Source organism: Taudactylus pleione, unplaced genomic scaffold, assembly GCF_031769625.1.
Source record: "Taudactylus pleione unplaced genomic scaffold, aTauple2 ptg000393l, whole genome shotgun sequence".
Lineage (NCBI taxonomy): Eukaryota > Metazoa > Chordata > Amphibia > Anura > Myobatrachidae > Taudactylus > Taudactylus pleione.
This window is the reverse complement of record NW_028284794.1, coordinates 3,555,903-3,583,590: the sequence shown is the minus strand read 5'-3', so window position 1 is coordinate 3,583,590 and position 27,688 is coordinate 3,555,903. Positions and strand designations below refer to the sequence as shown.

General features: G+C 47.2%; 2 non-coding genes across 2 annotated transcripts; both read left to right on the top strand.

Moving 5' to 3' along the window:
• The first annotated feature begins 2,735 nt into the window (after positions 1-2,735).
• On the top strand, positions 2,736-2,809 carry TRNAI-AAU (transfer RNA isoleucine (anticodon AAU)). The gene has a single exon. It is a non-coding gene; the product is annotated as a tRNA-Ile (tRNA).
• Positions 2,810-16,289: 13,480 nt separating this feature from the next.
• TRNAG-GCC (transfer RNA glycine (anticodon GCC)) lies at positions 16,290-16,360 on the top strand. The gene has a single exon. It is a non-coding gene; the product is annotated as a tRNA-Gly (tRNA).
• Positions 16,361-27,688: the final 11,328 nt, after the last annotated feature.

Below are 27,688 nucleotides of genomic sequence, written 5' to 3'. Positions count from 1 at the left end.
TGAAAGTGACAAGACTGGGAAAGGAACGGCATGTGTAGTTTAAAGGAGAGGTCGGAGTGAAGGAAAACTTCAAGACAGTGGACTTGAGGGATAGATGAGATGGTGAGGTTGTTGATGGTTAGTGAAATCGAGGGAGGAGAGGGGACTTGGGAGGGATGGAAGATGATTAGACATGCTAAGTTTGAGAAAATTCTGGAACATCATGGAGGAAATAGCAGAAAGACAGTTGGAGACATGAATGAGTAGAGGGGTGTAGTACAGGGGTGGAGAGGTAGATCTGAGTAGCAGCATAAAGCAGTTATTGAAGTCTAAAAGATCTGATGAGCCCATTCTGTGGACAAAGTAATGAGAGATAATAGGAGGAGACCAAAAAGAGAACCTTTAAGAGAAACCAACCGGTAGTGGCAGAGGGGGTAGATATTGAGCAATGAGAAGAGACAGAGAAAGAATACTCATAGAGGCAGGAGGACAGCCAGGAGAGGACCCTGTCATGCAAACGAAAGGAATAAAGGATTTGCAGGAGGTTAGGGTAGTCCACAGTGTCAAAAGCGTTGTACAGGTCAAGCAGAATAAGCAGAGAGTAGTGGTCTTTGTCATTGGTCAACAAGAAGATCATTACTGACTATAATAAGGGCAGTTTCTGAAGAGAGGAGAGGATGAAAATCAGACTGAAGTGGGTCAAGCAGGGAGTGGGAGGAAATAAAGGTGATAAGGTGGTTGTAGATGATCTGCTAGAGAATCTTGGAGACAAAGGAGAGGAGACAGATGGGGCATTTTAAGAATGAGAGAGACAAGAGCATGCTTGAACACCGAGGGGATGGCACCTGTTGAGAGAAAGGTTGACGAGATGAGCAATAGGCAACAGGAGAGAGAGTAGAGGAGGCTGGAGGGGATGGGATTAAGCTGCGAGGTGGAAAGCGGGAGGCTGGAAAAGGGCCACGACTTCATCTCCAGAACTTGTTCCATGAAAATACCCATTTTATCCGCAAATATTTAATATCCCATGAATGTTTGACAGGGGGATTGCAGCAGATATCACAGATACCTGCTGTGATCCCTCCATTCCCGCAGGCAGCTGCAAACCCCATAGCTTTCTATTTGCCAACTTCCGGAATGCGGTGCATTCTGGAGATTGGACCCTGCAGCTACAGACATCTGAAGATTGTTGTAGCCTATTGGTAAAACATTTCAGATTTAGCTGGCAGAGGGGTCCCCCGTGACCCTCCCCAACCATGGCTGCCACATATTTGCGGTCAGCGGGACTGCGCAAGCACAGTAGCCCCAGCAGCACTCATCGCAAGGACGGGCTCCTTTGGGAACTCCTGTCCCTGTGCTGTGTACATGCGATCTTGGGCAATAACATTGCATAAATACCAGACCATATATGTATTTATTAAGAGTTTCTTATTTAGCACAACATACTCCGTTGCGCTTTCAAATTGGAAACATTGGTAGAACAAAACTGGGTAATAACAGACAGTCATAGAGGTAGGAAGGCCCTGCTCAAAGCTTACAATCTATAGGGAAATAGGCATTGCTTCGTAAGGATAGGTGCTATATATTGCATATTGGTCCAGCCAGATTGCAGAGGTTCATGGTGGGCTGTATGACCCAGTCATACACAAATGTTGGCCAGAGGTCAGGAGGATGTGAAAGTGAGTAAAGAAAATATGTGAGGTTATGTGTGGACTGTTAGAAAGGATGTAATTAAATATGGAAGCTATGGTTATGTGGGCGGTTCTGGAATCTGGTAAGCTTGTCTGAAGAGGTGAGTTTTCAGGGAATGCTTGAAGGTTTGGGGACTAGAGGAAAGTCTTATTGTGCATGGGAGGGCATTCCACAGAGAGGGTGCAGCCTGAAAAAAGTCCTGTAACCGTGAATGGGAGCAAGTAATGCGTGTATCTTTAATGGAGAAGAAAAACACTATGATACTTCTTGTGTACATCTTAAAAACGCAGCAGGCAAAAAAGGACACATCTTTTCCTGTGCATCATTTTTCTTTTAATAGCTTGTAATCAAAAAAGAGACTCTACTTGATCATTAGTGTTTAAAATATACTTGAGGTGCAGAAAAGAAAAACAAAAGGTAGGAAGTACAGCAATCCATAATACCAGTCACCGATAGCATAAAACCGCTCAACTCTGCGAGAGTTGGCCCCAGCCGACCAGCAGTACAAATCATGATTACAGCGCACCGGACCAGAGAGAACAAAGAGCATCTGCCAGCAAGAAGAGACAGGAGCCTTCCCATGAGGTGGGAGAATGTGTGCTTAGAAAGCTCAGTTCTGTCTTCTACTGGTTATATTATGTACTAGTAAAAGGACCCACCATATAACGGGGCTGATCAGTCTGCCAGGCATCACTGAAACACATAACCATAATACTGTGTCATTAAATCTTTCCTTAATGGAATTTCTGAGATGGCGCGCAGCTGTGTGATACCTTGTGAAGAAATAGCAGCCATGATTTTATTCCTGGGTACAACTGGCAATAACTGCCACAACCGCTCTTTCAGAAGCATCAGTCCTTAGAACAAATTGCAATTGTGGTTTAGATTGGTTCCAACAGTCTAAGCTGACTGAAAGCTTTAAGCTGATTTTATGACTGTATTGTATATATGATCAGTTCTTTCCAATTAGCATAGTCAAAGGTTTAACTATTTTTGAAAGAAATTTTAAATAAAATGTATATATTAATAATTTGAGAGGCCCAGGAATTACAGTGGAGGTCTAAAATGGCCGGTTAGCTCAGTTGGTTAGAGCGTGGTGCTAATAACGCCAAGGTCGCGGGTTCGATCCCCGTACGGGCCAAGGTTGTTTTTTGCAAAACAAAGTGGTGTAGTGATTTGCATTACTGGCCTGTAGCGCTGAGGTCAAATCCTGACCAAGGCCCTTTCTGAGTGGAGTTTGCATGTTCTCTCCATTTTTTTGTGTATTTCCTCCATCATTTAAAAAACATTCAATCAGGGTAATAGGCTCCTGACAAAAAAAAACCCAACAACTAATGTATATGAGAGAATACAGTGCCTGATTCAAAGATGTACGCTAATGCTGCTGCATCTGTGTACGCAGCTGCGATGTGAACATATGCAAATATCGCAGCTGCCGGGAGATGTACTGAGAGACGCCCACCTGCAGCTTCGCAAATCCGAGCATCTGCGTACAAAGACACAGCTTCGCAGATCATTTGATAATCAGACTTCTGACTAGCCCTATGGTTCCCCCGCAAAATGGCCGTGAGTACTGAGACGTCAGAGCCACTTTCACTGTGTATGCCATCGCAGGCGCAGGCCGTGACTCTCCACGGAAACGGCTGTGACACTCCCTGGAAACAGCTGGGACACCTCTGCCTTCTTTGCTGTCATTTCATGTTACCTTCCACAATTGTTCCCCGACTGTCAAATCACACTGCAAGTAAATAGTCGCTGCGTGCGACTACGGTAATGTTCCTTGACGCTTGTGCTGTGCGAGTTAGACGCACGGGCAGTTTAATGATTATCTCCACTGGGACAGGCACTGATGGAAGTCTCTGAATCCTCTCTGTAAAGCGATGAGTGACATGTGTGCACTATATAAATAACTGCTAATAAATACATATATTTGGGCTCTGACCAGTTTTGGATTGCTCTCACCGTACGGGCCAGTGTTGCAGTGGTGCAGTGGGAAAAGTTGGACTAAGCTCGGCGTACAAGGCCATGACAAAAGCGGGTTCGGTATCAGCAGTCTACAGGAACAAGACAATGGGCAAAATTTACTAAGCGGCGGGTTCTAAACTCCCACGGTTTGGTGGAGGTTTGACGGCGGGTTTTAAACCCCGGGGGCTTGGTGGAGGTTTTGCAGCAGTTTCTAAATGACAGCCCTGTTCTATTCTATTCTAAAATGTGTTTTGACTGCGGTTTTGCAGCGGTTTTAGCCTTAGTAAATCTGCGGATAGCAAGACCGCCACCAAACCGCTTGGGGTTTAGAACCCGCCGCTTAGTAAATTTTGCCCTATGTCTCGATAGACAACAGATGTTAGACAGGCAATAGGTCGACAGGGACAAAAGGTCAACACACAATAGGTCAACAAGGATGATGGTCGGCAGGGTCAAAAGGTCGACACAAAAAGAGGTTGACACAAAAAAACCCTGTCCATGTCTACCTTTTGTCCCCGTCGACCTATTACCTGTCTAACATCTGTTGTCTATCTAGACATAGTCGACCATTTTTAATGTAGATCTATTGACTGTAACCCAACAAAAGCACCATCATTCATTCTACAATTATTTTTTGACTCAATATCAAAACCCACAATCACTTTCCACACGGTCGGTGTATAATACGATACAATTTGTTAAAACGTAACACTTTATAAATAGCAGGTTTTTTTTTACATTGTATAGCCGCAAAGTGTTCAAATTACAACACTGTTGCAAAATATGGAAAAAAAAATAAGAATTTCAAAATATTTATCATCCACAGCCCAGAATTAATCAGCTTAATTGTTTCTGTTGCAGACAGCTTGTCAGGACGCAAATGGAAATGTCTGTTTTCTTTTGGGGGAGCAGACAGAAAAGGGAAGATGATTGGTCAGTTGTCCAGCTTGGATTTCTGGTCTGTGTATATTAATTGGGTAAAAACTTCCTGAGCCAATAGGGTGAGAGTTTAGAAAATGTGAGAGTTTAGCAGTAACCTCTCACATTGGTCGAGTTTTATTTTCAAAACGGGAAAACATCTGGATTAGAGTTTAAATCAGGAGAGCCTTTTTAGTCTAAAGATATGCGAGTTTCCATGTTCTCAGACTCTATTACATTGGCCGAGTTTAAAAAGTGTGAGAGGTTACTGCTAAACTCTCACATTCTCTAACCTCTCACCCTATAACATTTTCCCCCCTGTGTTTGTCTGTTGGTGACAGTATATTTTGTATTGCGTTGCAGAGTGACCCTCATTTAGGGGTCTCAATAAATGTGGATATTATTCACTTATTTGCCAGGCTCTCTTTGATGAATAGGGCCCCCCAAATCCTCCTCTTAGCCTTGCTGTAACCTCTGGTTTATTCAAGTAGATGGTTGAAGAGCCTCCAATGAATAGTATCTCCTGGGGGCCACACAACACATGTCTGTCTCTCCCCTCCCCTGCTTCCCTTAGGAGACGTAGCAAAAGGCAACAGGGCAATTGTGGCACAATGGTTTTATTACCCCCTGAACACACTTCTCCTTAATTATCTCAACCCTAAATAAAGGCGACACAAGGTCAGTAATTGGCATCCCCATGCTAATGTCACACCCCGCTCCGGGAAAGGCTCAGCTCCAAAGCTCTCAGACACGGGGATGTCAGGAGCCCAGAGAGACACCAGGCATCGGCCTGTGAAGAGTCCAACAAACAATACGTAGGTTGCAGGATCCTGTGACATACCACTGCTCACACCTGTGTTCTAATTAGGGATTGTTAATGATTGGAAAGCATATTAGGCAACGCTCAGCTGTCCATGTGCAGTAACCCTTCAATATGATAGGCAACGCTCTACGATGTGATCTGTATGGTCAGTTATCTGCATGTTGGATGGAAGTGCTATATTTTATAGGCAAAACACAGTGGGGATTCAGAGGCAGACATTATTGTAGCCACAGCCGCATCTTGTTACGCATTTGTACTGATACGCCCACCAGCTATGGCGCTAATCTACAGCTGTGCCTATTAGAGACGCACCATAAGTTGCATCCGATGCCCCATCGGAGATTGCACCTACTCTACGGTATCTGCAATTTCTCCGTCTGAACACGGCCACCGGGGACAGTGCAACTGCGTTTTTGGGACGCAGCCGAGGGCCGCGACACGTCCGCTACTGGCTAGCCAGCCCCTGTTACCTTCCAGAAACGCCCACCGAAATTGAATGGATCTGCAATTTTCGATCTGCGTCTTTGTGCGGTAACCATCGGGACACTTGTGCAATGCGCAGACTGAAAACATGGTCACTGTGTCCACCTCTGTGTCAGGCCGTGGATCTCTCAGTTCTGTGGTACACACTAGCGGCAGCAGAACCCTTTGGGGATCCAGGAATCACAATGTTCTCATCTTCCTGTCCGGCGTTTCTTTTATAACTGAGCTTATGTGACCTTTTATTTTATTTCTCAATTGCACAATTGCAAACTTCTCTCATATCGATCCATGAGATACATTGATCATCCCTAGTACAAACAATAGTAATAACCTCTCTGACCTAATTTCCCTACACACTCCCGTCCGTCCTCTTCGCTCAACAAATGCACGCCGCCTCTCCTGCCAACTGATTACTTCCTCCCACTCCCGCTTCCAGGATTTTGCCCGTGCTGCTCCCTACCTCTGGAACTCTCTCCCCATCAGACTCTTCACCTCTCTACAAATCGTCAAACGGGTTCTCAAGACCCACTACTTCATCAAGGCCTTCCAGCTCTCATCCTAACCCACCTCATGCTCTGTCCTCCCGGTCTACCCCATCTGTGTCATGCCTGTATGTCTGCTCCGCCCCTTTAGAATGTAAGCTCTCATGAGCAGGGCCCTCTACCCTCTTGTGCTTCTCCTTACTTATACTTTCATGTAGTCCACACTCGGGCACCTAACACTTGGTCGCTTACGCCCTGCTGCTTATTTGAGTGTTATAATCACTAATGCAGTAATGTATATAAACCTTGTCTTTGTCCTGTAATGTATTGTACTGTTAGTCACTGGTTTCTTGTTTACTTATTTGTCTATGTACCTTGTGAGGGGCTGCGGAACACTTGTGGCGCCATTTAAATAAAAGATAATAATAATAAGTTAGATCTCCGCAGTTTGCTTTTCCAGCTCCACCCCTTTGCTGGTACTTTTATGTTTTAAACTCATTTGTAGTTCATATGGTCCAAGTCTCACTTCACACAAGCCTGGAGAGCTGTGAGGAGGAGCACGGCCCACCTACTGTATAACCAGTCACACTTCTCACCACACTAGTCACAGCCAGAAGACTTTATTGCAAAGTACAAAGAGACTGCAATTAGCAAACAAAGAAGTGTGCTGCGTCAACACGACAGCAGCAGCAGAAATCCTCTTGCTCGGCTCATCTTACTTACACCACTTACATCAGTTCTAGATGCATTTTATTGTTTTAATATTGTTATTACTTATATATTATATTTATTTGGTCATTTCAGAATCTCTTTTCTCTTTGGTCCACAGCCAGAAGTCTTTATATTGAAATAAAGTCAGGAATTCTTCTTTAGATCCATGGCAGGGGGGAGATTCTCTGCTTACAAAGTGGCTCAGAACGACAACATTAGGGTTAGACTGTGGGTGGGGGGGATAGGGTTAGGCACTAGAGATAGGTTAGGGTTAGACTGTGGGTGGGAGGGATAGGGTTAGGCACTAGAGATAGGTTAGGGTTAGACTGTGGGTGGGAGGGATAGAGTTAGGCACTAGGTGTAGGTTAGAGTTAGACTGTGGGTGGGAGGGATAGGGTTAGGCACCAGGGGTAGGTTAGGGTTAGACTGGGAGGGAGGGATAGAGTTAGGCACTAGGGGTAGGTTAGGGTTAGATAGTGGGTGGGAGGGATAGGGTTAGGCACTAGGGGTAGGTTATGGTTAGACTGGGTGGGAGAGTTAGGCACTAGGGGTAGGTTAGGGTTAGACTGTGGGTGGGAGGGATAGAGTTAGGCACTAGAGATAGGTTAGGGTTAGACTGTGGGTGGGAGGGATAGAGTTAGGCACTAGGGGTAGGTTAGGGTTAGACTGTGGGTGGGAGGGATAGAGTTAGGCACTAGGGATAGGTTAGGATTAGACTGTGGGTGGGAGGGATAGAGTTAGGCACTAGGTGTAGGTTAGAGTTAGACTGTGGGTGGGAGGGATAGGGTTAGGCACTAGGGGTAGGTTAGGGTTAGACTGGGAGGGAGGGATAGAGTTAGGCACTAGGGGTAGGTTAGGGTTAGATAGTGGGTGGGAGGGATAGGGTTAGGCACTAGGGGTAGGTTATGGTTAGACTGGGTGGGAGGGTTAGGCACTAGGGGTAGGTTAGAGTTAGACTGTGGTTGGGAGGGATAGAGTTAGGCACTAGGGGTAGGTTAGGGTTAGACTGTGGGTGGGAGGGATAGAGTTAGGCACTAGGTGTAGGTTAGGGTTAGACTGTGGGTGGGAGGGATAGGGTTAGGCACTAGGGGTAGGTTAGGGTTAGACTGGGTGGGAGGGATAGAGTTAGGCACTAGGGGTAGGTTATGGTTAGACTGGGTGGGAGGGTTAGGCACTAGGGGTAGGTTAGAGTTAGACTGTGGGTGGGATGGATAGAGTTAGGCACTAGGGCTAGGTTAGGATTAGACAGTGGGTGGGAGGGATAGGGTTAGGCACTAGGGGTAGGTTAGGGTTAGACTGTGGGTGGGAGGGATAGGGTTAGGCACTAGGGGTACATTAGAGTTAGACTGTGGGTGGGAGGGATAGGGTTAGCACTAGGGTAGGTTAGGGTTAGACTGGGTGGGAGGGTTAGTCACTAGGGGTAGGTTAGGGTTAGACTGTGGATGGGAGGGATAGAGTTAGGCACTATAGGTAGGTTAGGGTTAGACTGTGGGTGGGAGGGATACGGTTAGGCACTAGGTGTAGGTTAGGGTTAGACTGTGGGTGGGAGGGATAGAGTTAGGCACTAGGGGTAGATTAGGATTAGACTGTGGCTGGGAGGTATAGAGTTAGGCACTAGGGGTAGGTTAGGGTTAGACTGTGGGTGGGAGGGATAGAGTTAGGCACTAGAGATAGGTTAGGGTTAGACTGTGGGTGGGAGGGATAGAGTTAGGCACTAGGTGTGGTGTAGGTTAGGGTTAGACTGTAGGTGGGTGGGATAGAGTTAGGCACTAGGGGTAGGTTAGGGTTAGACTGTGGGTGGGAGGGATAGAGTTAGGCACTAGGGATAGGTTAGGGTTAGACTGTGGGTGGGAAGGATAGAGTTAGGCACTAGGTGTAGGTTAGGGTTAGACTGTGGGTGGGAGGGATAGAGTTAGGCACTAGGGATAAGTTAGGGTTAGACTGTGGGTGGGAAGGATAGAGTTAGGCACTAGGTGTAGGTTAGGGTTAGACTGTGGGTGGGAGGGATAGGGTTAGGCACTAGGGGTAGGTTATGGTTAGACTGGGTGGGAGGGTTAGGCACTAGGGGTAGGTTAGAGTTAGACTGTGGGTGGGAGGGATAGAGTTAGGCACTAGGGGTAGGTTAGGGTTAGACAGTGGGTGGGAGGGATAGGGTTAGGCACTAGGGGTAGGTTATGGTTAGACTGGGTGGGAGGGTTAGGCACTAGGGGTAGGTTAGAGTTAGACTGTGGGTGGGATGGATAGAGTTAGGCACTAGGGGTAGGTTAGGATTAGACAGTGGGTGGGAGGGATAGGGTTAGGCACTAGGGGTAGGTTAGGGTTAGACTGTGGGTGGGAGGGATAGAGTTAGGCACTAGGGGTAGATTAGGATTAGACTGGGTGGGAGGAATAGGGTTAGGCACTATGGGTAGGTTAGGGTTAGACTGTGGGTGGGAGGGATAGAGTTAGGCACTAGGGGTAGGTTAGGGTTAGACTGTGGGTGGGATGGATAGAGTTAGGCACTAGGGGTAGGTTAGGGTTAGACTGTCAGTGGGAGGGATAGGGTTAGGCACTAGGGGTAGGTTAGGATTAGACTAGGTGGGAGGAATAGGGATAGGTTAGGGTTAAACTAAAGGAGGAAGATCAGGAATAGGCACTAGAGGGAGGGTTAGGGGTAAGAATTAGGGTTAGAGAATACCTAATGGGAATGCTGGAGAATCGGAGGTGTGGCCCGGTCCGCCAAGACCCGGAAGCCGCGCTGGAGCAGGCAGGTAGGTAAGTCACCATTGGGCAGGCAGGGACAATACGTCAACATTCTAGCAATGTCGACATGGCCAATGTTGGCATTATAACTTGTCGACATATACCACACCGGCTACAGGAGGGCCTGGGGGATGTCATTGGCCTTTAGGCCTCCACCTATAGATGCCCGCTCATTCCTGCATCAGCCTCAGCTGTCTAATACTTTACCCAATGCTCCAACTCTTATGGAAGCTACATGTGAAGCTTGGTGGGAGATGAAGCAGAGAATATGACTGAAATATTTATTCTGTGACTGACTTCTTTACTTATTACTGATGTTTAGCGCATAGACAAGAAATGTGAGCATTGGTGGTTCAGTGGTAGACTTCTCGCCTGCCACGCGGGAGGCCCGAGTTCGATTCCCGGCCAATGCAGCAAAGTTTTTTTTTTTTTTAAATATATGCAGCTAAGCCTACTTATTATTATTATTATTATTATTAGTAGTATTATTGTGTATTTTTTACCCTTAAATAATTGCACTATAATTTAAAGAAAGTGCAAAAATTTAGTGTAGTTAGACTGCACAAATGAATAAGGGATTTTGCCACATCGTCAGTTCCTCAGGTTGTGTTTTATTCTCCATGTGTACTGAAAGTTTCTCTGCTAAAATCAGCTAATACCTGGGGGGTAAATTTACTAAAGTGAGAGTTTTTAGAAGTGAGCAATTAAAGTGATGTTGCCCATAGCAACTAATGAGATTCTACTTAACATTTAACTAGCACCTTCTAGAAGATAATAGCTAGAATATGATTGGTTGCTATGGGCAACATCACTTTTAAAACTCACTTCTAAAAACTCTCGCTTTAGTAAATTTACCCCCTGGAGTCGTGGCTTGGATGGGTATAAAGTGATGTATGACTTTTACTGATGTTAAAATCTTGTCCAAGATTCTTGCTGTTAGGTTGAACAAGGTGATTGGGTAAATGGTTCATCAGGGACCAAACCGACTTCTGGTTAAATCCACCACCAAAAATCTTAGAAGTTTATATACCCATTTGTCGTTACACCTTGATGTGAAACACAGAAACATAGAATTTGACGGCAGATAAGAACCCCTTGGCCCATCTAGTCTGCCCCGTGAAAGTGCAGCGATGGAGTCTCCCAACGTCACCAACGCATTTGACTCTGCAGCGTAGCATCAAATGCGTTGTTCCTGAGTTACCTGTGAGAGGTCCCTAATAAATTAGGTGTGGGTCCTAATTTCACAATTTGGGTCACATTATCGTATTCCGGCCCCTTGGGAGAGTCTGCACACATCGGAGTGTATCCCCACCTCTCATGTTCGACATTTAACATATCAACACTGTTCATTATTTTTAGTGTTAGAGTTAGGTTTAGGCTAAAAGAAAAAAAAATGGTGTCAACATTTTAGTGTCGACATCTTAAATGTCAACCTTTTGACTGTCAGCTATTTAACCCTGTCGACCTAAATACATGTCCACAGAATAATGGTCAATCTAATGGCCTTGTCAGCCTTTTTAATGTCGACATTCAGAACCAGTCGACCTTCTGGTGGCGACGGTCTGAATGTCAACCTTATTGACCTTTTATACCACACCCAATAGAAGCTCCTGTTTGAATGTTACGGCCGTATTAATCTGGACAAATGTCGGTGCAGCCTAGAATACTCTATGTTTTATAGCAAGCCCCTCCCTATCTTTTCTGCCTCATAGATAGTTATCGCTCCTCTATGATTTGGGTGGATAAATAGATAAGCTTGGGACATTGTGTCATCCAAAATCTTTGGGCGGTCTTGCCGTCTCTAACCTCATAATTCTATTGTTTTGTCTCCCAATTGGCACATACAGATGCAAGCGTTGCTCGTGGGTGGCTGCTCGAGTACTGGGCCGGCCCTGGTCAGGCACTGTTTGAGGGTGTGGATCTGGAGGTCCCATTGTGGTGGTCTGACAAACTCATGTGAGTTCACTATGTTGAGGTGGCCCTCTGGATTAATTTTGATGGTTTTGCCCTTGGCCACCTGTTCTGTGATGGCTTGCCGAAAGCCTTTGAACAACTTAGAGGAGAGTTTGAGGTTCTGAATTATATGTTCTTTTGGCACCTCCATCTGTGGCATGCCTTATAGACTCAATATGCTTCTGAGGTGGGTTGTGATTGCAAGTGACCCTATTACGTCCGTCAGGAGAGAACAAACTTAATCCATGATATTTTCCCACCTACTCTGAGACCTCTGAGGCTGCATTGGTATAGCATCGGGAGAAATGGGAAGGGGATCTTGGTCCTTTAGAGGATGAGGTTCTTGTGATGTCCTCAGCCAGGTTTCAACAAATACAGGTTTATGTTTTGCATTGGGTTTACTTTACACCAGGTACTGAGTAAATTTGTGGGCAGGGATTTCCAGTGTCTGCCGTAAATGAGGGAATCTACAGGGAACCTTTTGGCTTCATTTGTGGGATTTTCCAGAAACTCGATGGTTTCGGGTGAGAGTCACCCACTGCATAACTAGGACAGGTGGCTCCTATCCTAGTTATGCAGCCAACCAGCTCCTAACTGCCATGTCACAGGCTGTGTTTGAAAAATGACAGTTAGGAGCTGGTTGGTTGGCACTTTATCTCCGTCCACTTTATCTCCATCCAAGGTTTAGTAAATAGACCCCATTGTGAGTCGAACAACCGACCAGTATATTATTAATACCCTGGCTTTGGTTTAGGACTGCATAGCCAGAACATGGCTGGCCTCCTGCGGTCTCAATTTTCGTGGTTGGTGCTATCTGATGGATGATACAATCGGGGATGTAGTTATGTTGCTGCCGCCAGTCACAATCCCGACGTCAGAATGCCGGGTAGGGATTTATGACAGGCGTCAAGATACCGACGCCTGTCATAATACCAATGCCGGAACGCAGAACGACGCTGGACCGAACGAGGTGAGTACGGTCCCCGCATCCTATTAGCCACGGGGGGGTGGGTTAGATTTAGGGCACCCCGGGGGGACTTAGGATTAGGCACCCCCCGGGGAGGGTTAGGGTCAGGTTAGGGGAAGGGGGGGTTAGGGTTAGGCACCCCCAGGGGGGAGGTTAGGGTTAGGCACCCCCCTCGGGAGTGTTAGGTTTAGGGTGTGGGGAGAGGGGGTTAGGTTTAGGCACTAACGGGGGAGGTTAGGGTTAGGCACTAGGGGGGAGGTTAGGGTTAGACACTAGGGGGGAGGTTAGGGTTAGGCACTAGGGGGGAGGTTAGGGTTAGGCACTAGGGAGGAGGTTAGGCACTAGGGGGGAGGTTAGGGTTAGGCACTAGGGGGGAGGCTAGAGTTAGGCACCCCTAAAGGAGGAATAGGGGGGGAGGGTTAGATGTACTTACATCCGCTGTCAGGATTTGAACCGGCGGCCATTCCAAAACGGGACATTTACAGTTCATATACACTAAATGTCAATGTATGTTCCAATCTAACCAAATTAGGGGTTCCTGAAATGACTCTCCTTATAGTGTGGGCACTAGTGAGGGAGGCACAGCTGAGTGAGGGGGTATCCAACTTAGGGCTTTATACATTCATTTCTGGTGTTTTTTTTGTATGGCGTACACTCAGTCTCATGTATTTTTCGTTGTGATCCCGATTTTTTTTTTTACTGTTTCTCTTATGTCATATATAATTATGTCATTGCTGATGTCTCAATCTGCCGCTTTATTTTTGTTATAGTCCAGTGACGTATCTTTCTGACTAACGTTCTTGTACCATCTCCTAGTTTAAGCTTTTGTTCTCTTTTTTTGGGTAGTTGAGAATGTTTTGTTTATTGTATGTATTTTTTTTTTGTTTTTTTTATCAAGCAAAAAAAAAAAATCAATAAAATAAAATTTGATTTAAAAAAAATAAATAATAATATTAAAATATCGGCTTCTGCATGAGCTCTTTAAGTCATAATTTAGACAGGTTGGGTATGCTATCCCGGCGTTGATAATGCTGGCGTTCAGAATCCCGGCAGCGTAATCTCCATGGTGAAAATCCTTCTCTCAGCCTAACCCCAACCGTCCCCCCTCCCCTTAGCCTGACCCTAACCTTCCCCTCCCCATTTAAACCCTAGATACTTTTTGTGTTCTTGTGTAAGTCTTTAAAAATACAGCTGGCAATGAAGGGAACTCATTCTCCCCCTACGCAATTTACCTTTTAAAAGCTTTTATTACGTTTCCCAATGTTACCTGAGGTTTTTTTTATGCTGGTTATCTGTTGGATTGAAGAGGTGTATAGAACGTTTGCATTACATAATCACCTCCCATCCCTGTATCTGCCATCTTTGCATGATAGTGTAAATTATGGCAGCTAAACGTTGGTAGGAGGACACATCCCTGTTTGTATGATCCATTAAGATGATGGCTGTCAAGATGAGGTCTCATAATGTCTCTCAGCCACTGGTGTGGTGTGTTTTGTCTTCTGCCCGATCCTGACCATGGGAAGTCAGCAGGAGGATCTGTGACCAAAGTCACTTGCAAAGTGTCAGATATAGCAGAAGGCAGCAGGGCACACTTCTCCTTAATTATCCCCACAAAAGGAAGGTGAGGCTAGCTCCGTAATTGACATCTCCATGCTGATGTCACACAGGGCTCTGGGAAATGTTCAGCTCCAATGTTCTCACAGGCAAGAGGGTCAAAAGCCCAGACATTTGGGGCATGGGCTCAATCAACCAAGATTAGAAAATTCAACAGACAACAGGTATGTATCCCCCGAAATGGCCTGCAATTTGCTTACCGGCAGCTTCAGCCTATTAGCAACTAAGCTTTGTTTATTTGACCCTATCGATGAAAAAATGCAGCGCCCACACAAATTAAACCTGGTTGTTATCAGGAGACTTTGTATTTTCAGAGAACACCGCTGGTCTTTTTGCTCAATCTAACACATCAAATAAAATCTGTCCAAAAAAGTGTTTTGTTTTCAATTGAAATGTAAAAAATCTGAGCAAAAAAGCAAACACCACAAGGAAATACATTGGGGCAGATTCTGTTGGTCGTTGTCACAACTCACGGATGGATAGTGGATGCTAGCCCGTATTTTGGGATTGACGAGACCCAGTACTGAGGCGCGCAGTCTAACGTGCCGGCAGAATTCACCAGGGACCCCACAAGGAGGTTTGGACCCTCAGACTAGGTTCTCTAATACAGGTGCTGGTGTTGGTCCGGATTGGTGTGGAGCACTGTAAGAAGTACTACTTAGTCGAAAAGCCAGGTCACAACCGAACGGACATTATGGTACCAGGACGCAGAACCAAAACCAAAATACCAAGTGTAGTACCAGGGAGGAGACGCAATTGGGTCACAGGCAAAGCCAAGGTAAAAAACGAGCGGTAGTAATCACTAGGAATGCTGGAGCATGGTTAGAAACATAGAAACATAGAATTTGATGGCAGATAAGAACCACTTCGCCCATCTAGTCTGCCCCAACCTCAACCCTTATTGATCCTTACTTCTTCTGAAGGATATCCTTATGTCTATCCTATGCATGTTTAAATTGCTCTACTGTCTTAGCCTCTACCACCTCTGATGGGAGGCTATTCCACTTGTCCACTACCCTTTCTGTGAAGTAATTTTTCCCCAAATTTACCCTGGTTTGTGAGCCTATGCTTGGGCACAGGAGTGCATCCAGGGACTCCCTTATATAGAGAGAGGCTTGAATTAGTCGCCTCCTGTGACGTCACAAATGGAAAGAGATGTGGCCTCAGGTCTGCACGCCCGCCCCCAGGGGAGCCTCGGCCACCTGCACTTTGCCGCTGGGCGGTGGGAGAAGGAGCCGGACTATACAGCAGCGGGCGATGGGGACTATGCACCTGCTGTTGACCAACGCTGCCAGACCCGCTAAATGCGTGTCCGTTTCCAGCACAGCCATGGTGGTTACTGCACAGGTAAAGCCCCAGGTTGACCGCCCAGAGCTGTTCCATTATTCTGCATTTTAAGGATAATAACGTGCTGTGTCATCACTACAGTGATTGCTGCTTGTCCAAAGCTGTCTCCTCTTGGCACCATTTAGGTCACGCGCCTGCCTTGCCATCTATATTTCTTTCCAGATTTGCATATTACGGGCCTGGCAAACACCATGTAGATCACCCTGCAGATCAGATAAGCGCTCCGATCATCGGATCGATGATCTGATCGGTGCGCACATCCTAGAATGGGATCGAGAGGTTGGACATCTCAATTTTTAAGCAGCTCATGAGATGCCACCTCCCGATCCGACGCTTGCGGTATCATTTGAAGCCGTTTATCGGCTGACGCTCCTGCACCACACATGTATGCCAATATCAGGTGATCGGCCCGATAATTGCATAGGTGTGTACCCAGCTTTAGTCCAAATGCTTGTGCAAATCATGTCACCTATAGTGCTACTTCATTCTGAAACTGGCACAGAGGGCACCGTACTGTGCATGATTCCAATGGATACCCCAAGGCGACGCAAAATGAACTGGACACAGTTTAATAAGTTACCATTTAGTGATATAACCAGTGACTCTAGATATGTGAGCATTGGTGGTTCAGTGGTAGAATTCTCGCCTGCCACGCGGGAGGCCCGGGTTCAATTCCCGGCCAATGCAACAATATTTTTGTAATCCAAAAACATGTACTCTGTTATTCGTGCATCCTTTATGGACTTCTACATTTCACATCCGTGCTGTGGACGTTACTACTGTAGCATAGCCACGCACAGTGTGCTATTTGTAAGTAATGCAATGTAAGTGAGTGGTGTTGCAAGGGTTACTGCTCTCTCAAACCAGACAGGGGGAAGGGGGTTATCCAGAAGCTTGCTAACAAAACACAGGTTGTGTCGGCCTGTCTGGGTACACGTGTCACAGGACACAAACTTTACCAGTCACAGTTATTATTGCTGCACGCTCAGTCTGGCAACATTTCTCGACTTCTTGAAATCGCCCAAACCTAATGGTTTAGTACACCATACATACAGCCCACTCTGCAACCGTGCCTCAATAGGGTTATACTAAGCTTCCACTTGTGCTTATATGTGAGTTCAGGCTCTGACGGAGTATTAATGTTCCTGTTTTGATCTCTCAGTTAGGGGCCTATTCATTATTGGGGTCCGAGCGGACCCCGATAAGCAACTTTCTAACTCGCCGCAGGCGCTGGAGCAGTTCATAATTTCTCTGGTGCGGAGACAACTGATCCGAAAATCGTCTCTCTCCGCGGATGTTTTCACTGTTACTTTTGGAGTAGTGAAACTCAGCACTGCCGAGTCTGACTCAGCAGTACTAGTGCGTCTGTGTGAAGTAGGGTTCACACAGGCGCACAAAGCCCCATAGGGAAGGAGCGTGGTATGCTCCGCGTGTGGGAGCAAATGCTATTATAAAATAGCTAGTGTATGGGGACAGCGGCCATTCTGGGAGAGAAAGGTAAGCAGGAGATATCTGTGATACTAGTGTATGGGGACAGCGGGCCATTCCGGGAGAGGAAGGTAAGCAGGATATATCTGTGATACTAGTGTATGGGGACAGCAGGCCATTCCGGGAGAGGAAGGTAAGCAGGATATATCTGTGATACTAGTGTATGGGGACAGCGGACCTTTCCGGGAGAGGAAGGTAAGCAGGAGATATCTGTGATACTAGTGTATGGGGACAGCGGACCATTCCACCAGAGGAAGGTAAGCAGGATATATCTGTGATACTAGTGTATGGGGACAGCGGGCCATTCCGGGAGAGGAAGGTAAGCAGGATATATCTGTGATACTAGTGTATGGGGACAGCGGGCCATTCCGCCAGAGGAAGGTAAGCAGGATATATCTGTGATACTAGTGTATGGGGACAGAGGGCCATTCTGGGAGAGGAAGGTAAGCAGGATATATCTGTGATACTAGTGTATGGGGACGGCGGGCCAATCCGCCAGAGGAAGGTAAGCAGGAGATATCTGTGATACTAGTGCATGGGGACAGCGGGCCATTCCGCCAGAGGAAGGTAAGCAGGAGATATCTGTGATACTAGTGCATGGGGACAGCAGCCATTCCGGGAGAGAAAGGTAAGCAGGGGGTATCTGTGATACTAGTGTATGGGGACAGCGGGCCATTCTGGGAGAGGAAGGTAAGAAGGAGATATCTGTGATACTAGTGTATGGGGACAGTGGCCATTCCAGGAGAAGAAGGTAAGCAGGAGATATCTGTGATACTAGTCTATGGGGACAGCGGGCCATTCCGCCAGAGGAAGGTAAGCAGGAGATATCTGTGATACTAGTGTATGGGGACAGCGGCCATTCCAGGAGAGGAAAGTAAGCAGGAGATATCTGTGATATTAGTGTATGGGGACAGAGGGCCATTCCAGGAGAGGAAAGTAAGCAGGAGATATCTGTGATACTAGTGTATGAGGACAGCGGGCCATTCCGGGAGAGAAAGGTAAGCAGGAGATATCTGTGATACTAGTGTATGAGGACAGCGGGCCATTCCGGGAGAGAAAGGTAAGCAGGAGATATCTGTGATACTAGTGTATGGGGACAGCGGCCATTCCGGGAGAGAAAGGTAAGCAGGAGATATCTGTGATACTAGTGTATGGGGACAGCGGCCATTCCGGGAGAGAATGGTAAGCAGGAGATATCTGTGATACTAGTGTATGGGGACAGCGGGCCATTCCGGGAGAGAAAGGTAAGCAGGAGATATCTGTGATATCTCCTGCATTACATTTTTGATAAATGACCCCAAAGCCAATTACCATAGGCCACGCCCCTTAAGTGATGTTACTTGGGGACGTGCCCGCATGGCATGCCTCCCACGTAACGTCATTAGCTGGGCTTCCCCCAGCCCTCTCCCGGTACTGAATGGATGCCGTGCGCAAGCATACACTGGGGTCTAGCACCCCAACACAGCTGCGGCAGTGGGGTGCGCAACCTCCCGATTTGACCACCCGCGGGACACTTCGTTCCACGGTTGGAACTACATTGCTGTCCCGTTGAAAATCAGGATGTTGGAAGGGTTGCAACCTCTGTGGTGACTCCCCTGTTCGGCCGCTCTGGTCGAACACCCGAAGAGCCGGCCCTGGCCGTAAGCCCAGAATTGGGCTTTCATTAGCAGTTTGAATAAAAAAAAAATGCAGTTCATTTTATTTTTACTTTTAAGTAGATTAAGAAATACAATAATTGTAAAATAAATTATAATTTAGAATCAGCGGGATCCCGAGTCGCAACTCCGGACCTCCTTCCGATAGGAAGTTGCGGAGGGCCGGCAATCAACACGGTGTGGGGGATGTTGGGAAGGAGCCTTTGAGAGTGGGACAAGCAGCAGTTGGTCAGAGTGGGGGAAAGAGCAACGAAAAGGGGGAGCAATAAAAATAAAATATGTGTGTGTATAATATGTATATATCTAGAACAATATATAATGTATACAGCCTTTTACACAACATCCACTACAGACGGACCTATGTATTAAGCTGGTGGACCTTTTCCCCAGGGTTTGATCCCCAGATATTCTATTACACCTATTACAAAATGTAATTGTGGATTTATTCGAGGACACTTTATAAAGTGAATTTGCTCAGTGTCCAGTTTGTAGTAAGGTGACTATGACACTGTATAGTTCTTCAGTTCTCTGCTGCTCTCTTCCCAGGAGGAGGGGAAGGAGGGGAGGGGGAGATGTTTGTTGGCAGACCCCAGGTAGTGTGTGGAGTGTGCACAGCAGGGACCCCCAGGCACCCTCAGAATACGCGTCAGAACACACTTTGCTCAGAGGTGTCAATGACAACTGAGATCAGCATGATCAACGCCTGGCCAAAATTATTCCTACACTCTTATATAAGTATGGGAGATCCTCAGACCATAAATCAGGACCTCTCTGCCCCATTCATCTGTTACCCCAGGTCTAATTGTTGGAATTATGTAAGACTATTATCCGCTCAGACTACAAGAGTCCTACACATCTAAATCTCCCACTTGTTATATTAGAATGTAAGCTCTTCAGGCCACACTCCTCATGTAGTCGTTCACATCATCCCACAAATTCCTCGGTATGCACTTCGGTTCAGTTCAGAAATCCACTTCTGTATCATCGTTCAACTTGCTTAAATTGCAAGCTCTTCCGATCAGTATAAGCAATCCCACCTTTCAGTAATCTTTGCTTTATATTAGATTGCAAGTTCTTCAAACCATTCTCCATATGTTAGTCCCTTGTGCATTAGATTTACTAAGTGCACCCAATCGTCTGCCCAGCGAGATGCACATCTTATCGCCGCTCTCAGGAGCCACCTCCTCAAAGGTGGGTAATATATAAACTTGACATCACCATGACACCTCTTACCATTTTAATTTAGCCTCATATTACACAGGTCTGTGATGAAAAAGCTTTTTGAAAGAATTTATGTGATACTTATAGCAGGGGCCCCCTCCTCTCTCCCCGGTGGCAGGCAGCCGACTGACGCGGCTGGCCAGCCACTGGAGCATTAGTAGACTCCGGGCACTAGAGTGTGCCCCGAGTCTACTGTGCATTCACAGAACACCGGAAAAATGGCCGCGGTGGCCATTTTCCGGTGTTCTGAGCAGCGCTGATGCCCGCTGCGGGACCACGGAAAGGTAAGTTTAAAATAATATGGGTGCAGGGTGTGCGGTGCTGGACCCGGGGGCCCGTGTGCCCCACACACACTGCACCCATTATAGATACGCCACTGACTTATAGATTTTTGGCTTCTGAACACGAAAATGACTCCCGATTTTACATATCACATCACGGTTTTCTGTAAAACGTGTATTTATGAATATGTCATTTTTTTCATATTCTTTAAAGTAATAAATGTATTCTGCCTACATTTATTATAAAACATCTTATATGAATTCAGTCGGTAGTATAGAACATTGCAATTCAGGTCTCGTCATAAAACTTCCCACGGCCCAGTGCCAGATTAAGGTCCACATGGGCCTGGAGCTGAAATTGACAAAGGGCCTAAACCCCATACTGTCTAAAGGAACACTGCACACACACAACAACTACAAGTGAGCTGGTGAAGGTGGAACCAAATACAACAGATGCAACACAGTTTTGCCCTGTGCCGGCTCATTTTAACCCCTGCCTACCACCACATACACACACACAGGGCCTGATTCAGACCCGGCTGCAAGCGATGCAAGCTCGCAACCGGCTTAATGGTGGCCCACAGCGCATGCACACGTGCGCATGCGCCAGACCCGGCTAGCGACGGGCACTCCGTCGCTCCGGGTCTCGCACCAAAGGGGGCGAGCTGTCGATGTTGAGTGACAGCTCGCCCCGTTTGGTGGGTGGGCCGGGGGGGTGGCTGCCCAAACGGAGGCGTTCCCATGAGAACGCCTGCCGTTTGGGGGCGGAGAGCTTGGGGGCAGAGAGTGGAGAGCTTCCGGCTCTGTTAGAGCCGAAAGCACTCTGGGGCTTGCGATGGGCGAGACCCTACCACAAGGGTCTCGTCGCAAGCCCGATAGTCGCGATGGTCTTGACCATCGCGACCATCATCCTGGCCGCACGCAATAGCTGTGGGTGGTCACCCACAGCTATGCGAGCGGCCAAGAGGCCGCTCCAAAAAAAAAAAAGCCCGGCCCTGATTCAGAGCGAGCGCTCTGTCAGAGCGAGCGGCTCTGAATCAGGCTCACAGTACACACTACACACACACAGTACACACTACACACACACAGTACATATACAGTACACACCACTCATACAGTACAGTATACACACTAGTTGATGCTACTCATCAAGTAGCCATCGTAAACTAAACTGCCAAACTGAAGGAAGAAATAAATACTTAGAAAAAATAGCCAATGGCGCTAATTGGAGAAAAGAGTGAAATAAAATAAATAAAATAAATGACCCTCACGCAGCTGACAAAATCAGATGGCAAACCAAAAAAACTACTAAATTAAAAACATAGGCCCTGATTCAGAGCCGGACGCTCTGACCAGAGCGCTCGCTCTGAATCAGGGCCCACCTCCATTAATATGGAGCGTCCTCCTGGACGCTCGTATAGCTGTGGGTCACCACCCACAGCATATACGAGCGTGCAGGATGATGGTCGCGATGGTCTTGACCATCGCGACCATCGAAACTGCGAGCCGGAGCCTGCGGTTGGGTTTTTCAACCGCAAGGCCAGGAGTGATTTTGGCTCTATCAGAGCCAAAATCACTTCCACTGACATCACTAGTGATGTCAGTGGGGCCGGCTTCAGACGGTAGGCGTTCCCATGGGAACGCCTCCGTCTGGCAGGCACGCCCACCAAAGGGGGCGTGCTGTCAGTCACCATCGACAGCACGCCCCCTTTGATGAGACACTCCGAGCGAAGGAAAGTCCTTCGCTCGTCGGGTCTCACGCATGCGCACGACGGAGCTCCCTCCGTCGTGCGCATGCGCAGTGGGGACCATCGACCCACTTGCGAGCGGACAGCCGCTCGCGAGTGGGTCTGAATGAGGGCCTTAGACAGCTCTAGAGAAGGACACATATAACCTAAACAAAAGTAAATAAGCCCATATTTGTAATAAAATTAAATGGTATTTACTGAATAACAAATTACTGTTCTAACAAATATGATACTAAAATAGATATAAATACAGTTCACATAAAAAAGGAAACATAACCTTTAAGCAATTCTACACATATACAATATATAATACATTGAATATACAAAAAGAGATTGTTTTAAGATGACCACAACAGTATTAATGGGGGGGGGGGGGATTTGTAACATCAAAGGAAATTCCTCAGCATAGTCGTATGCACACTGAGGACCTCATTCAGAGTCTCTCGCTAGCGCTGTGTACTCGCAAGCGGCCCGATGGTTTGCTTCTTTCGATCGCAAGCTGCTCGCTCGCGAAGCAAAGACAGCCCAGTGAAATGAGTGACAGGAGAGGCCGTTTGTGGGTGGTAACTGGGGCAGGACACTAATAACGGGGGAGTGGAGGTGCGAACGCAGGCGTGCCTGAGTGTTTAAACGCCATTTTAGAGGCGTGCATAATTAACACGCAGTCATAGTACACGTCACATTCCTGTTTTTTACACCGAAGTCCTCGCAGTGCTTGCGGTAAGGTAAGGCAACCGCAAGCACAGCGATCGCTTCCGATTGTCCTCAATGTGCCAATGTTTTAATACACTTCCTGGAGATGACGTGTGCTGGTGGGCGGCTCTACCTGTGCGATTGGGCGTACGCTGGCCGCTCGCTAAGACATGGTGGGCGTGCTTATGCCTTGGCAAGCGATCACTTCCCGTGGCGTCACTTTGACAAATTTGCATATGCTGGGGGCGAGCGATCGCATCTAGTGAGAGACTCTGAATGAGATCCTGAGCTCACTGCCAACTCCAATAGTCAGTAAAAATTTAAATAAACAGTCCCACGATGTAAAATAGAAGGAGACACGTGATTTTATGGAAATATAATGTCTCCATTTGTATAGAAAAAATGAACAGTTGGATATTTCATATAAATCTAGCTGTTTGACCACAAATTGGAACAATGGGCCTGATTCAGAGCCGGACGCAATTAGCGCTCGCTCGTCCAGAAAATAGGGGTGGCTATTCAAATGAACCGTTCGCTCTTTGCGGTCTGTTCACGCCTCTAGGTCTGAACGAACAAACAAAACTTGCGGATGTTTTTTGAATAAATACGCCCCCTGGCCGCTCGCATCCTACGTCATGTCCGCTATTTATTAGATTAATCGAGTACATCGACCAGCGTATGAACTGCTCGCTATTCTTGGGGTTGGTTTTTCCTACCACAATCTTGGGAGCAGTTCTGGCTATAAAATAACCAAGTGACGTGGTCAATGACGCTGCTGTATTAATTATGCACACCCATAAAACGCCCGTTTTGACCATTAATCACGCCTGCGATCTGATCTCCACTCCCTGTTTTCAAGCACCTTCCCCTGTTACCACCCACATACGCCTCCTCCTGTCACTCAAAATAGCAGGCATTCGCTATTTAGCGAACAAACGATTTTCAGCCGCACTGACTGGTTCGCGCATGCGTATTACGATCCCTACGCATGCGCAGTTGGGCAAACATCGCTCGGAACGAACGAGCGGCCGCTTACGAGCGGCTCTGAAGTTATCCACCTGAGTTAATCACTCTTAATCTCCGTTCTCCATCTGTTCGGAGGGTATATAGTGTGAGGCCCCAGTTGTAGGGACCCGCTGTTGCTCGCGGGACTCCCGATCTCCATATCTCCGGAGGGTATGTGAATGCACCGTCCGGAGAAGTCCAGTGTAATTGACGGAACTCCTAATCTCCGCCTCCGTCCTGCTGCCTCCGTCCTGCTGTGAGGTGGACGCACGGCACCCAGGTGCTGGCCGGGGGAATCCGGTCACACTGGCAAGGCTCACGTAGGTATCACCTAGAGCCGTAGCTTGTAATCCATTTGAGGCAGTAGCTGGTAGTTGGTGGATATAAATGCTGGAACAGCAGGTAGCAGGACATGCATGATAGTCTGCGTGCAGCCCATGTAATACTGTGTGGATTTCTCTCTGTAGCACTAACGCGTTTCATCCCTATTTGGGATTTCTTCAGAGGGTTTTATTTACTTTTGTTTAGGTTATATGTGTCCTTCTCTAGCGCTGTCTATGTTTTTAATTTAGTAAACTGAAGGAAGGCATTTTTATAGGCCCTGACATTAGAAAGTTAATAAAAGATGAACATTTCGGGTGTGTAATGAATATTGTGGAACTTTTGGCGTGGACTTCGTTCAAACAAGTGATTTCAAAATTTTTCAGGCAATGTCAAGGATCCAAACTACAAAGAAATTGTCAGGGAAATGCTTAATAGTTACAGAAACCTTGGCTGCAATATGAGTTTAAAGGTACATTTCTTAAATTCCCATATTGAGCATTTCCCGAATAATCTTAGAGACTACAGTGAAGAACAAGACGTTAAAGATGTAGAAAGAAGATACCAGGGTCGTTGGGACGTCAGCATGATGGGCTGACTGCTGCTGGATGATACACAGAGAGGACACAGAAAAAGTTTATAAGCGAAAAGCGACAAAACGAAGTTTGAAGACAAAAAAAAACAAGATGTTAACGATTTTTTCAATAATTTGGTTTTGTTTCTATTATTGTTTGATTTTATTGTTATTTTATTATGTAATTAAGACAAAAACACAGTGATATCGTCTACACTTCTTCGTATTTCATAATAAATATGTCAAAAACAATTAAACGTCTTTTTTCTTGAAAATGTATGTAACCCCCTTATAGGTAAAGGTGATGTGGTAACATTTTTTAATATACTATTTCTTGATACGCAGCTGGTGTACTCACGGCGTACAACGAGGTTAGCAATTTCTGAGTAAGGCCAGGCCTGCTGTAATTCTGCGTGAGGGGCCAATGTTACTCGATGTTCCCGATGTATATGCAGGACTGCAAGGTATTATGGATGTGAGATAGCGGTAGGGGGCGACAGTGGGCGTCTCTATGCCGTTGCGCGACTGAATTGCAATAGCATGCATTAGCATATTTTCGCAGTAGGTCTGCGTGCATAATCGCAGCTGCAATCTGGCACAAAATGAAAGTACTTTTGTGGAGTGGAAATGGCTCCGTGGGGGGAAAACGACCCTGAAAATGCCCCTCGCCCGCCCCTTTATCTCATTACAATCTCTCACTCTGTAATCTGTATTTGATGTTTTTGCTCTGCGCCGCAAGGTTTTGTGCGCTAACTCCATGGTTAGGAATGCCGGGACCCCCCCAAACACCTGACCCTCAATCCACAGAGCTGCCGTTCTGCACTTCATAAATGACTGTTCACTGCTCGCTCCACACCTCTCCAGAATTGTAAGCTCACTTGGTCAGAGTCTTCAGTTGGCAGCAGGAGATAAGTAGTGAAATCGTACCTGTCTGTGACAATACGTTACGTTATAAGGGCTTATAGGGACTTCTGACTTGGCGCAGTGTATTTATACAGGGCCGTCACCAGGCGTGTGCCACAGGTGCCGCCGTACAGAGCGCAGGGCACCATCGCCACCCTACAATTCTTGCTTCTGGGTTAGCAGGGTGCCAGGTAGGGAACCCTGCAGCCAGGATCAATGTTGCGGCAATGCCAGAGTGTCCTTTAGAGGCTCCAGACAGGCACGATGCAGTGAGGGCAGCTTATCTGGTGCATCCTCAGGATGCTCCAAGTCAGCGCTGCACTTACTGGCGCTGCCGGCCCCACCCCCTTTGCGAGATGGCGGCGGTGAGGGAGTGGGCCGACATAGGTCTCCTATAAGCCCTTTTAAGGCTCTGGATTTATATTTCTAGCTGAGGTCTGGCATATATGACGCAGAGCTTAGTGAGGCTTATTCACATAGCAGAACTTCCTGCCGGGTGCTCACACATGTGCCGCCTCACAATGACCACACTTCTCTGCACACTCCTGTCTCTTTGTTGTGGTAGAACAGACAAAGGGACTGGAGCGAATGAAGTTCCTCACACAGAGCAGCAGACACTGGGCCGTGTATAGAGTGACGCTGAGTATTTGTGTATTACTCTGTGTATTTGTGTATTGCTCTGCATGAAAACACTGAGGGTCAGAGTCACCCCCGGGGTTATTGTCCCTAAATCGCTGACTCTTTTCACCCCTGATTTCCATCCCCAGTTGTGGTCTCCTGTATAATGCTATGGAAATCAGGGACCACAAAGAGCTAAAAGCTGCATCAGTAACGAGGTCTCACCCCTCAGGTCTCCGTCCTCCCATCCATAGTGTCTGGGCATTTCTAGGCAGCCCAGCAATGAATACATCACTGTATATCCCGACCACAACTACTAATACTGCTACTACTATAATACTAATAATAAAATATATGTGAAGATCTTTATTCATCAGCGAGTTGGACACCTAACTTACGTGGTGCCATTGCATGCTAACAATGATTCAGCCCTATATTGAGGCCCAGAGTATGGCCCATTTTGTGGGCATGTGAAATCCCCCTCCGGCTTGTAGGAAGGTTTCAGAAGCAGGGGAAGGGCTTTGGGTGGGGTCAACGGGGAGTGGCGGGTAAGAACGCAGACATGTCGCGACCATACTGGGGGAGGGGGTGTCACAAGAAACGTGGCTGCAGCGTCTCAGTTCCCTGCGGACGTTACGCGGGACTGTTGTCTCACTCAGGACTGCAACAATCAAATAACCTGCGACCATTGATGCATCTGGTGCCCGGATTTGCAAAGCCGCAGGCTGGCGTCTACATACATCTCCCAGCGGCTGCGACATTTGCATATTTGCGCATCGCAGCTGCGTTACACATTCACAGCAATGGGGGATTAGCGTACGTCTCTCTGAAATGGGCAAATATGGAAGGACCCTGGGGGTCAAAAAATCAGCGTCCCATAGAGAGCTGCCACCCGATGTGGAGGTATGTTGGATCTTGATGCTGCATTTTTTTTTACTGTTTTCCACCAATTAACATTTTCAATTTTTTGTCCACAAATCTGGAAATCTAAGTACAGAATACAGAACGATATTACCGAGAAGCGGGTGAGCACCATGAAAACCACTGAGCTGACGAGTAGGCGCCCGAGGGAAGCATTACCGGTGCATACCGGATCTGTATGATTCGCATGTCCGGTGTTTCAAATCCCGACGCCGGAAGACCGGCACAGTGAAGATCCCGACAGCAGCTAAGGTGAGTACTAACTAACCTAACCCCCCCCTAACCCTAACCCTCCCTTAGGGGTGCCTAATCTTAATCTCCCCCCAAGTGCCTAACCCTAACCCCCCCTCTAAGTGCCTAAACCTAACCCCCCCTTCCCCGCAGGCTATACCTAAGTCTCCCGGGGGGGGGGTGCCTAACCCTAACCTCCCCCCGGGGGTGCCTAACCCTAAGCCCCCTTTCCCTTAGCCTAACCCTAACCCTCACGGGGGGTGCCTAACCCTAAGTCCCCCCCGGGAGCCCCTAACCCAAACCTACCCCTCGCGGCTGTCCGCGCTCGGCGCCCGGCTTACCTTCGACCGAGATGG